A 9,665-nucleotide genomic window follows, 5' to 3' on the forward strand; every position below is an offset into this window, starting at 1 on the left:
TACACATCCTTGAACAATACAGGTTTGAACCTGTACTATTTTTGATCTGTAGTTGGAAATTCGTGAATATGGAGAGTCAACTGTATGCCCTGAGCCACACCATTTTATATAGGGGACTTGAGCATCTGCGGATTTTGATATCTGTGAACCACAGATACCAAGGAACAACTTAAGTTTTGGGGGAGTCAAAAGCGGTATGTGGATTTCTGAAAAAATACTCAGCTGAAGATATGTTTATTGATTTTAGAGACAAAGGAAAGGAAAGAGAGAAGGGGAGGGAAGGAAGAGAGAGAAAGAAATACCTATCAGTTGTCTTCTGTATGCACCCTGACTGGAGATCAAACCTTCTACCATTTTAGTGCATGGGGACAACGCTCCAACCAACTGAGCCACTGGACTAGGGCAGCTCTATGGGGTTTTTAACCACTTTGTGGTCAACTTTATTTACATTTTTCTTAACAAGAGTGGGCCCCTACCTATTGCTCATTGTCTCCTTCATCACCAGGCTGTGAACACGTTTCTCTGGTCAAGAGTCCCCTGTCATTTGCAACGCCTCCTCTGACAAGCCTTTTTGGGGATGTAGTAAGAACTGATATTTACACAGCATTCACTCTGTGCCAGGCACTGTGGTAATTGCTTCATAGGCATTATATCTTTTAATTTTCATCACAGCCGTCTTATTGTCCCCACTTCATACACAAGGAGACTAAGGCAGGTTAAGTGACTTTCCCAAGGTTTTACAGTAAGTGGCAGGGCCAGGATTTGACCCAGGTCTGGATGTATACTGGCTCCTTCACTGTCCTGTCCCTAAGCCTAGACTCTTCAGTTTTGCGACTCCTGAAAATTCAGATTTCTTTGGGAAAGCAAAATCCTTCAGCTTACCAGCTGCTATGACCCCTGCAGGGAATAGGTTCAAGTTTATGAGGGGGGTGGGGTACGGGCCAATATACAAACATCATCTTAGAAGGTGGTGGGAACAATGAAAAATAATGTTCCTGAGCCCCATCACTAAGAATTTTACCCGTTGGTGTCTTTGCTACAAGTTTTGAAAAACATAAGATACAGAAGATATTTTGGTTTGAAGTGTTGGTTCTGTTGGTCACCTCAAGAAAACTCCTCTGGTTTTTGGCAAAAGACAGAACTGCATCTGAAATTCTGACAATAGGAAAGTCAGGCAGAATCAAAGAGTATGAGTTATTCTGTCCACGTCCAAAGCCAGACAAAAACAAACAAACAAAAAACCCAAAATGTAAACAGACTGAACAACTTACAGCTCTGTGGCCATGGGCAAATTCTCTGAGCCTCTGTAATTTTTGTCTGCCCAGCAAGTGTCCCCCTTCTTTGTACAACATCATTTGTTTTCAGGGAACCAGCCCCCACCCCTATTCTCAGTTTATGGGAATAGCCCTCCCCACTTCCCGGGCTTTAAGGGTTGACCCAAGACCAGATCTGGCCAATCAGCATACTCCACTCCCTTACCCTACTGATTGGTTCTAGATGAGCATGTGACCCAATCCAGGCCAATGAGACACTGATCTGGGTCTTCTATAGCAGCCATATAAAAGGGAATCTCTTTCCCAGGGAGTTGTAAAGCTAGTAGGATGTAAGCCTAGGGTTTCTGGGTATTCATTCTTATGGCAAATATTTATTAAGCTCCTACTGTGTGCCAAGTATTGTGCTAGGAGTTGGGGGAAAGGGAAAATGAAAATTCCTCAGTCATTATTCCATATCATTATAAACTGAGAGGTGTGCTATGAGTGAAAAGCACAGGGGGCAATGAGGGATTATAAAGCCAAACCTGGTAGGAAAGCTACTCTGAATAAATGACATTTGAGTTGTGCTCAGAAGGAGGAGTAGGCATCACTTCCAGTAGCTGTAGGAATACAGGTACCCTGAGTAGCCTCAGCAAGGTGGTGTGGATCAGGTTATTCTTGGTTTATGCTTGGTCCTTCCTTTATCACCTCCTTTAACCATCACACAAAGCTGTTTGTTGAAGAGTTTGGGGGTAACAAAATAGAATTAAATATAGGAGAAAAACAAACTGTCTCTTCAATGTTACAGTATCCAAGAGGAAAAATAAACCTTTCATGGGGGACCCTTTGTTGGCACACTCCAGTTTCAAACCTTGCTCCCCTGTTCTGAAAGCTGTCCTTCCTTCTTTCACACGGACAAACATTACCCCTTCAAGCTCTACTAGAAAAATCCCTTTCTCCGCCCAGATGGATTTGGGTTTTCCTCCTTTCCCATCACTGGAGTAATTGACAGGACTCATCCCACAGAATGCAAAAGATATCACCAAGAAAGTGAAAAGACAACACAGAAAATGGGAGAAAATATTCAAAAATCATATATCTGATTAGGGAATTGGAACTAGAATATTTAAAGAGCTCTTACAACTCAATAAATAAAAATGGGCAAAACCTTTGGACAGTTCACCTAAGAAGACATACAAATGACCAATAAGCATATGAAAAGATACCCAACAGCAAAATGAAAATCAAAATCACACTCACTAGAATGACTAATAAAAAGTCAGATAATAACAAGTGTAGGTAAGGATTTGAGGAAATTAGAACCTTCATACACTTCTAGCAGGAATGGACAACAATTTGGCAGTGCCTCAAAATGTTAAACAGGTCTACTGTATGCTTCAGCAATTCTACTCCCAAGAATATACTCAAGAGAAATGAAAATGTATGTCCACACAAAAACTGAGTGTTCATAGCAGCATTATTTATAATGGCCAAAAAGTGGAAACAACCCAAGTGTCCACCAGCTGATGAGTGGATAATCAAAATGTGGCATAGCCATACAATGGAACATTGGCAATAAAAAGGAATGAAATACTGATACATTCTACAACACAGATGTATCTTAAAAATATTATGTTAAATATAAGGAGCTATATACAAAAGGCAACACATTGTATGATTTCATTTATATAAAATGTCCAGAGGTGGAGGAGAGACTGTTAACTGTCATACACACTGGACCTGCGGCAGAATGGCACTTTCTTCCCACCACCCTCACCTTCGAGGGTTGTCTGATGGAAATCGATAGTCATTCTCACATAAATCAGCACCCCTGCCTCCTACTTTTTGGAACAGGCCATTTACCTGGCGAAGCACGTAAAGTAATTTCCCATACCTGTGGCATTCACATACTACTCCTTGGCTCAGAAGGTCCTAGGGCTTAACGGACATGAGAAACACAGACCATCACTAAGCCACCTGACGGCCCCCCTGTAGCTACAGAAAGACTTGCAGAAGCTATCTTCTGTCTTCTGGTGTTAGATAAAATTTCCCAGGCCAGGAGACCAAAGAGGCTGACTCCATCACTACATTTTGAGTTTATTAAGGGGACTTACATAGGAGGTATATCTTAAGCAGCAGCAAAATGACATACATGGCTATGCTCTGTGCCACATGGCAGGCACTAAGGAGTTATATAGGGCAAGGCAGGATGGGTGGGGGTACTGGTGCATGACCCACCCCGGGCAAGAGAGAACACCTTACATGCTCACCTGGGTAAGGACAAAGGCCTCTTCCAGGAATCAGCACAAACCAGCATGATGTGGGGCGCATAGGAGGGGTCTACTAGGCAGCCTTCAAGGGGACTTAGGGGAAGCAGTCTGTTCTGGCCTGGATCTAGCTGGATCTAACAGGAGGGTTGGACAGCAGTCAGGTCGTAGAACAGTCTGTCCTCCACATTTGGGTAGTGTATCTCTCCCTTATCCTTGTGCAAGGCAAATCCCAGGGTTAGGATGGGACCTGTTGGAGCCTGTAGTTCCATTCGTCCAAATATCTGCATAGAAAAACATTCCCCCCCCACAGTAGTTACTTGGGATTTGGTTGTGCAGGAGGAAGAGAATTTCCCTTTAACTTCATAAATACATTTACACATTTGAAAAATTTCACAATGAGCATGCATTACGTTACATTTCAAATTTAGAACATCAAAAAATGCCTTCCTCTACCAAAGCATTGATCATTTCACTGTGAAGAAAATTAAAGGTGGTTTTCTTATTTGTGCTTTTTTCTTTGTTGGGATTTCAACAAGGTGCATGTATTACTCTTGCAAAGTTATTTTTAAATGTCACTTTAAAAAAACCCCCAAAACTAAGCAGAGCCCAGTTGTTTTGTTTCTGTGGCCTGCCCCAACCTCTCCCTTAAAGGCAGAAACCAGGAAAAGCTGAGTCAGCACCACGGTTGGACTGGGAATCGCTAGGGGGAGCAGGGGAGCTCAAGGCCTCGCTCCGCTGGACTTTGGTTCTGCTGGAGAAGTCGCAGCCCTGAGGCTTCTGAGAATTCTGGAAACAGTTCTCTTCCCAGATAACCAGCTTTCTGCCTGCTCAAGCCTACCAGGGGCAAATCAATGTTCACTTGAATTCAATTATCAAAGAGAGAGAAAGAGAGGGAGAGAGAAAGAGAGGGAGAGAGAAAGATGGGAGGGGTAGCATAACTGCTAGTAAATGGTCTGACTACCGGAGAATGCTTTGAGTCACCATGAGGGGATTACCTGGAGAGGTATCTGTGCCCTTCTTGGGGCCACGGTGGGTTGATCATCCTGAAGGCCAGACCACAGTCTGGCCATGTTTATGTTAAAGTTCTGTGAGTTTTCCTGCTGCACAGCTCCGCAGAATAAATTTGTCTCTGACTTTGTCTAAGTCCACCTAGCAAGAGGGTGCGACCTTAACCAAGGATACAAAACCACTGGTTCAAGGAATAGTCTTGCTGCCAACACGGTGCTGGGTCCTGGGCTGTGGCATTGGGTGAATAAGACACCATCACCTGCCCTTCCAGCATTGACATTCTAGCAGGGCCAAGTATCATCCTGGGAGAGGCTCATGCTTAAGGCGGGGGTTGGGGGAGAGGAGATGTATGCAGAATGCCACATGTGTGCAGGTGGCCAGGGGCAGTATATACCATGTTCAAGGAAGATTAAACACATTCATACCTGAGGATTGAACCTTAATGCTTAACGTTGAGGAATTCCCCTTTCTTTTGTAATACTGTGTTCTGACAGTATTTACTGCTGTGGATCTAGAGAGCTCTGTGAATGCCACCCAGTGATCAGTGTCCCTGTAAAAACTCTCATGGTGAGCATGTTGAGGTACTGAGAGGGTGTGGAGACTCAGGTCCTTGGAGTCCCCACCATTACCCCCTCACTATGTACCAGAGATCTGTTTAAGTGCATGACACACATTACCACTTTAATCTACTATGATGTGGCCACATGGTCAGAATAGTGCCTGACACATTGTAGATGTTCAAGAAATGCTTGCACAATGAATGAATTAAATTCTCACAGCAAATTCTGTGAGGTGGGTATTATTATTATCACCCCATTATAGGGATGAGTGACTGAGGACTAGAGAGATATCTTTCCTAAGGTCACATAGCTAGTTAAGGCTCAGGCTACATGATTTCAGAGTGGGTAGGTTTACCCACTGAATTGGTTTCCTACTGCTGCTGTAAGAGATCACCACAAATTTAGTGGCTTAAAACAACACAGCTGCCTTACAGTTCTGGAGGTTAGCTGTCCTAAAATCAAGCTGTCAGGCACGTTGTGTTCCTTTTCAGGGGGTGTAGGGAAGAATTATATCCTTTACTTTTTCCAGCTTCTAGAAGCTGCCCACATTCCTTGATTTGTGGCTGCACCATTCTGACCTGTTTCTGTTCACACCTCCTTCTCCAATTCCTGCCTCTCTCTTATAAGGACTCTTGTGATTACACTGGGCCTTCCTAGAAAATTCACGATAATCTCCCCATCTTAAGACCTTTAATTTAATCATATCTGTGAAGTCTCTTTTGTCACATAAAGTAACATAGTCACAGGTTCTGGGGACTTGGATGTGGACACATTGGAGGGGGGCATTATTCAGCCAACTATACCCACTTACCTATCTTTACTATGCTGGATGTCTCTGAATTTCCTTAAATATGCACAGGAATGAATAAGCCTATATGTAGGTATAATTAGAAAACAAGTGGACTAAAAGGAATTGCAACTCCTGGGACACCAGGAAGGGGAATAGAACTTGGGGACATCAAAGGAGACTTGACTCATCTACAGCGTTCATTTGATTTATTATTAGTAAATATTTGAAGCAAATATACAAAATGTTAACACACTTGGGTGGCAGGAAATAGAGGTCTGCTGTGTGTTTATTGTGATGTATTCGCTCTGTATTTACTGCATTAAAAAACCACTTTGAAATAGTCTCCCCCAGGAGAGAGCTGGCTCTGCCTGGGCAGCTGAGACCACTTACTGGCTCCTCTGGGCGTGTTTCTCCCTCTGAGATGATGGAGGGCGCCCACACGCGCCAATAATCTACAGCCTTCAGTGCTTTTCCTCCCTGGACCTGTGTTTTTACATTGCGGGGGGCAGGGACCAGACCACGGAGCCACGCAGGACTGCAGAGGTGACGGGAGGTAGAGGTAGGGAGACCGCGGAACGGGGATCCCCAAAGCCAGCAGGGAATAACAACGACGCTGCATCGCCCCCAGGTGGCCGGAGGCAGTATATACCACGTTCAAGGAAGATTCAACGGACTCATACCTAAGGATTGAACCTTAATGTTTAACGTTGAGGAACTCCCCTTTCTTTTGTAACGCTGTGTTCCGATAGTATTTACTGTTGTGGACCTAGAAAGCACTATGACTCCGAGACCCAGAAGGAAGCGAAGGCTGTAGGAGGTATGGGAAAGGCCGGCTGATTACAGACATGCGCACATCCACAGGGGCGGGTCTGTAGAGCGCATACTGCCACGTCAGTAGACTAATATAGTCTCAATGAAAGCAGTGGTAAGCGGGAGGTAGCGTGGCCGAGTGGTCTAAGGCGCTGGATTTAGGCTCCAGTCATTTCGATGGCGTGGGTTCGAATCCCACCGCTGCCATACCATTCTGGGTTTCCGTTTTTGGCACCCTTCGACTCATACATATCCTGATTTCTCTTCCCCTACTTTCTAATGCTAATTTTGTTGTTGTTCTTGTTCCTTAATGGAATTGGGAGCTGGGAACGGGGAATGAAGAAACTGTAGCACAAGCCAAACGCCCTCTCACTCCCTAGCCAAGTACAACAAACCCACCAACCCATGCTACCTGAAAAACTGGAAAGAAAACACTATTTCCAGGAGAAAGCATCTGAGATACTTTGAAAATTTCCAAACAGTTATTTAATCCTTCAAGTCCTAAAGCCACAGGGAGTGGGGCTCTTAACCCAATAAGTACAAAAGTTAGGTGGGGGTGATTTTAATCATGACCTGAGTTAAGGTGGGTTCCTTTCTAGCCAGCTCTGTGTACTCTGAAGAGCTACCGCTGACTCCAGAAACTTCCTTGGCAGAAACCTGTCAGGTGTCCATGGGGAGGGGCTAAGGTATCAGGGGGTCTGTCCCACGTGGGAGTAATCAACCTTAAGGTCCCAGCTTCACAGATCCACCTCCGACTTGGTCTTCAGTGTTGGTTTAGGGCCCCTCATTTATTTATTCATTCAAAACCAAGTTCTTCATGAGGCTATAGAACAAACAAGGCAGATGTAGCTTCCCACTCATAGAGTTTACAGACATTGTAATCTCATTAATTATACCTCTGAGAAGTGTTATGCAGTGCATTCTGCTAATCTTGCCCAGGGTCAATGGAAGAAGTGACACTTAGTTGGGACTTGAAACTGAAAAATTAGCCAATTGAAGGGGGGAGAGAGGGGTTCCTGGTGAGTCTGAGATGCTGTGAAAAGCAACTCGTGGAACTGGACAGAGCAGCAGTGGACAAAGAGCAAAACATGAGGTGGACGTGTTAGGCAAGGAGGGCCATGAATGCCAAGGTAAGGCTTTGAACTTGATCCTGAACTCATTGAAAGGTTTTAAGCCAGAGGCTGGCATGTTCCAGTTTTGGATTTAGAAAGTTCCCTTTGGCAGCAATAGCAAGAGGCTCCCTTCAAAACCCACAGCAGTTGTCTAGGAAAAAGGAGAGCAGCTTGTACCATGGTTGTGGCAGTGTGTGGGACTGAAGGCGTGGGACAGAGAGACATTTTGGAGGTGGATCTGACAGAACTCACTGATGAAAGACATGAAGAAGAGGAACGTGTTAAAAGTGAAACCAGGTTTTGAGTTTGGCCCACTGGGTGGCTGGTGGTGCCTACTCTCTCCACAAGTGGGAACACAGGATGAAGAGGCAGTTTGTAAGGTAGATGATTTGTTTGATTGATACTGATTTTGAGATGCCTGTGGAACATGGAGTTGAGTATGAGGTTGGACATAGAAGTCTGGAGGTCTAGAGAACACTTCACACAAATGATACAGATTTAGGAGGCATTGGATACAGAAGCCATGGAAATGGATGGACTCGCTCAGAAAGAGTGCATACAGGAAGTAGGGTGGCCAAGACAGAGTCCTGAGGAACATAATCTTAAAGGGAGGATAATGGAAGAGAAGCCAGTGAAGAAGATGGAAGGCTGGCCAGAGACATAGGTGGGAAACGTATGTATTGTCATATAGACTAAGAAGACTATTTCAGGAAGGAAGGAGTAGCCAACTATTTTCAATTCTCCTAAGAGACTTGGCAAAATACAGACTAAAAAATATCTATTGGATTTGTGATTTATGGATAAGGTCATCCTTATTAAAGGATTGATGCTCCTATCCTTATCAAGGATATTAACCTTGATTAAAACCATTTTGGAATGGGTTTAAGAGAAAAAATGAAAACGTTAGTGTAATTGATTGATCACAAAATTTGGTTTTGGGAAGGGGTGGAGTGATAGCAGTTGTGGAAGGAGGAATGAGGAGCCCAGGGATGAGATGGAAGGATGTTAAAACAGTAGAGAAGAGCTTCAGCACATACAGTGATAGGCTATGTCACCTTGGGCTGTCCATGGTGACAACTCTGTTTCTGTATTCATGATGTTTCTGCTTAGTGTCTACAAGTAAGTTTGGACCTCCTATTTGCCCTCTTACAACCTCATGGAAGGCTAGTTATCTGGGCAGCCTCTAAAATGCTAATGGGGACTCAGTTTTTGGGGTGGAGGTGTTGCCTCCTTTTCTGCTGGGTAAAGATACTCGAGAAAGGAAGCTTTCTTGGCAGTGACCCATACTGCTCCCATGACCAGGTTTTAGACATCATACCTTCAGAGTATTAGGGAAGAGGTGATTTAGAGAAACCCAAAAAACAAAGAAATTGATTTTGCTTTTGGGTTTCAAAAGCTGAGGTTTGCCAGTAGACAAAAAACCTAGAAGGTTAAGTGCACAGGAAAAGCCTGTTTTCTCTGTCCTAAGAACATATTTCTCATGGTTAACAGAGAGAGGAAGGTGAGAGCAGGAGAGTTTAGATGCAAGTGTGTTATCGAGAAGGGAGCCCAAGGACTTCCAGCCCCAGCTGGAGCTGAGAATGAGGTGGATTCGAGAGCTCTACCGAAGACTGGCATGGCCCAGGTGTGGAACGGCCAGAGTGACCATGTATCTTGTTTAGGCCAGTGGGTTTGGGGCAGCTCCTCCAAATTACAGCAACTGCAGAGATGTAATCCCTACCCCCTTTTTGACGTTAGACACAACCCCAGTTTCCTCACCTGCAAAATGAGAATAATAGACTCCACTGTAAGGGCGGCCCTAGGAATTAAATAAAAGCATATAGATGAAAGACCTTTCAAACTGTCAAGCATTAAACAGATAT

The 9,665-nt window shown here is 44.2% G+C and overlaps 1 non-coding gene across 1 annotated transcript; it reads left to right on the forward strand.

Annotated features, from left to right (window-relative positions):
• The first annotated feature begins 6,816 nt into the window (after window positions 1–6,816).
• On the forward strand, window positions 6,817–6,898 carry TRNAL-UAG (transfer RNA leucine (anticodon UAG)). Its single transcript has one exon. It is a non-coding gene; the product is annotated as a tRNA-Leu (tRNA).
• The last annotated feature ends 2,767 nt before the right edge of the window (window positions 6,899–9,665 follow it).

This window comes from Pteronotus mesoamericanus, unplaced genomic scaffold, assembly GCF_021234165.1.
Source record: "Pteronotus mesoamericanus isolate MK-2021 breed Mesoamerican mustached bat unplaced genomic scaffold, CSHL_Meso_final contig_64, whole genome shotgun sequence".
Taxonomy (NCBI): Eukaryota; Metazoa; Chordata; class Mammalia; order Chiroptera; family Mormoopidae; genus Pteronotus; species Pteronotus mesoamericanus.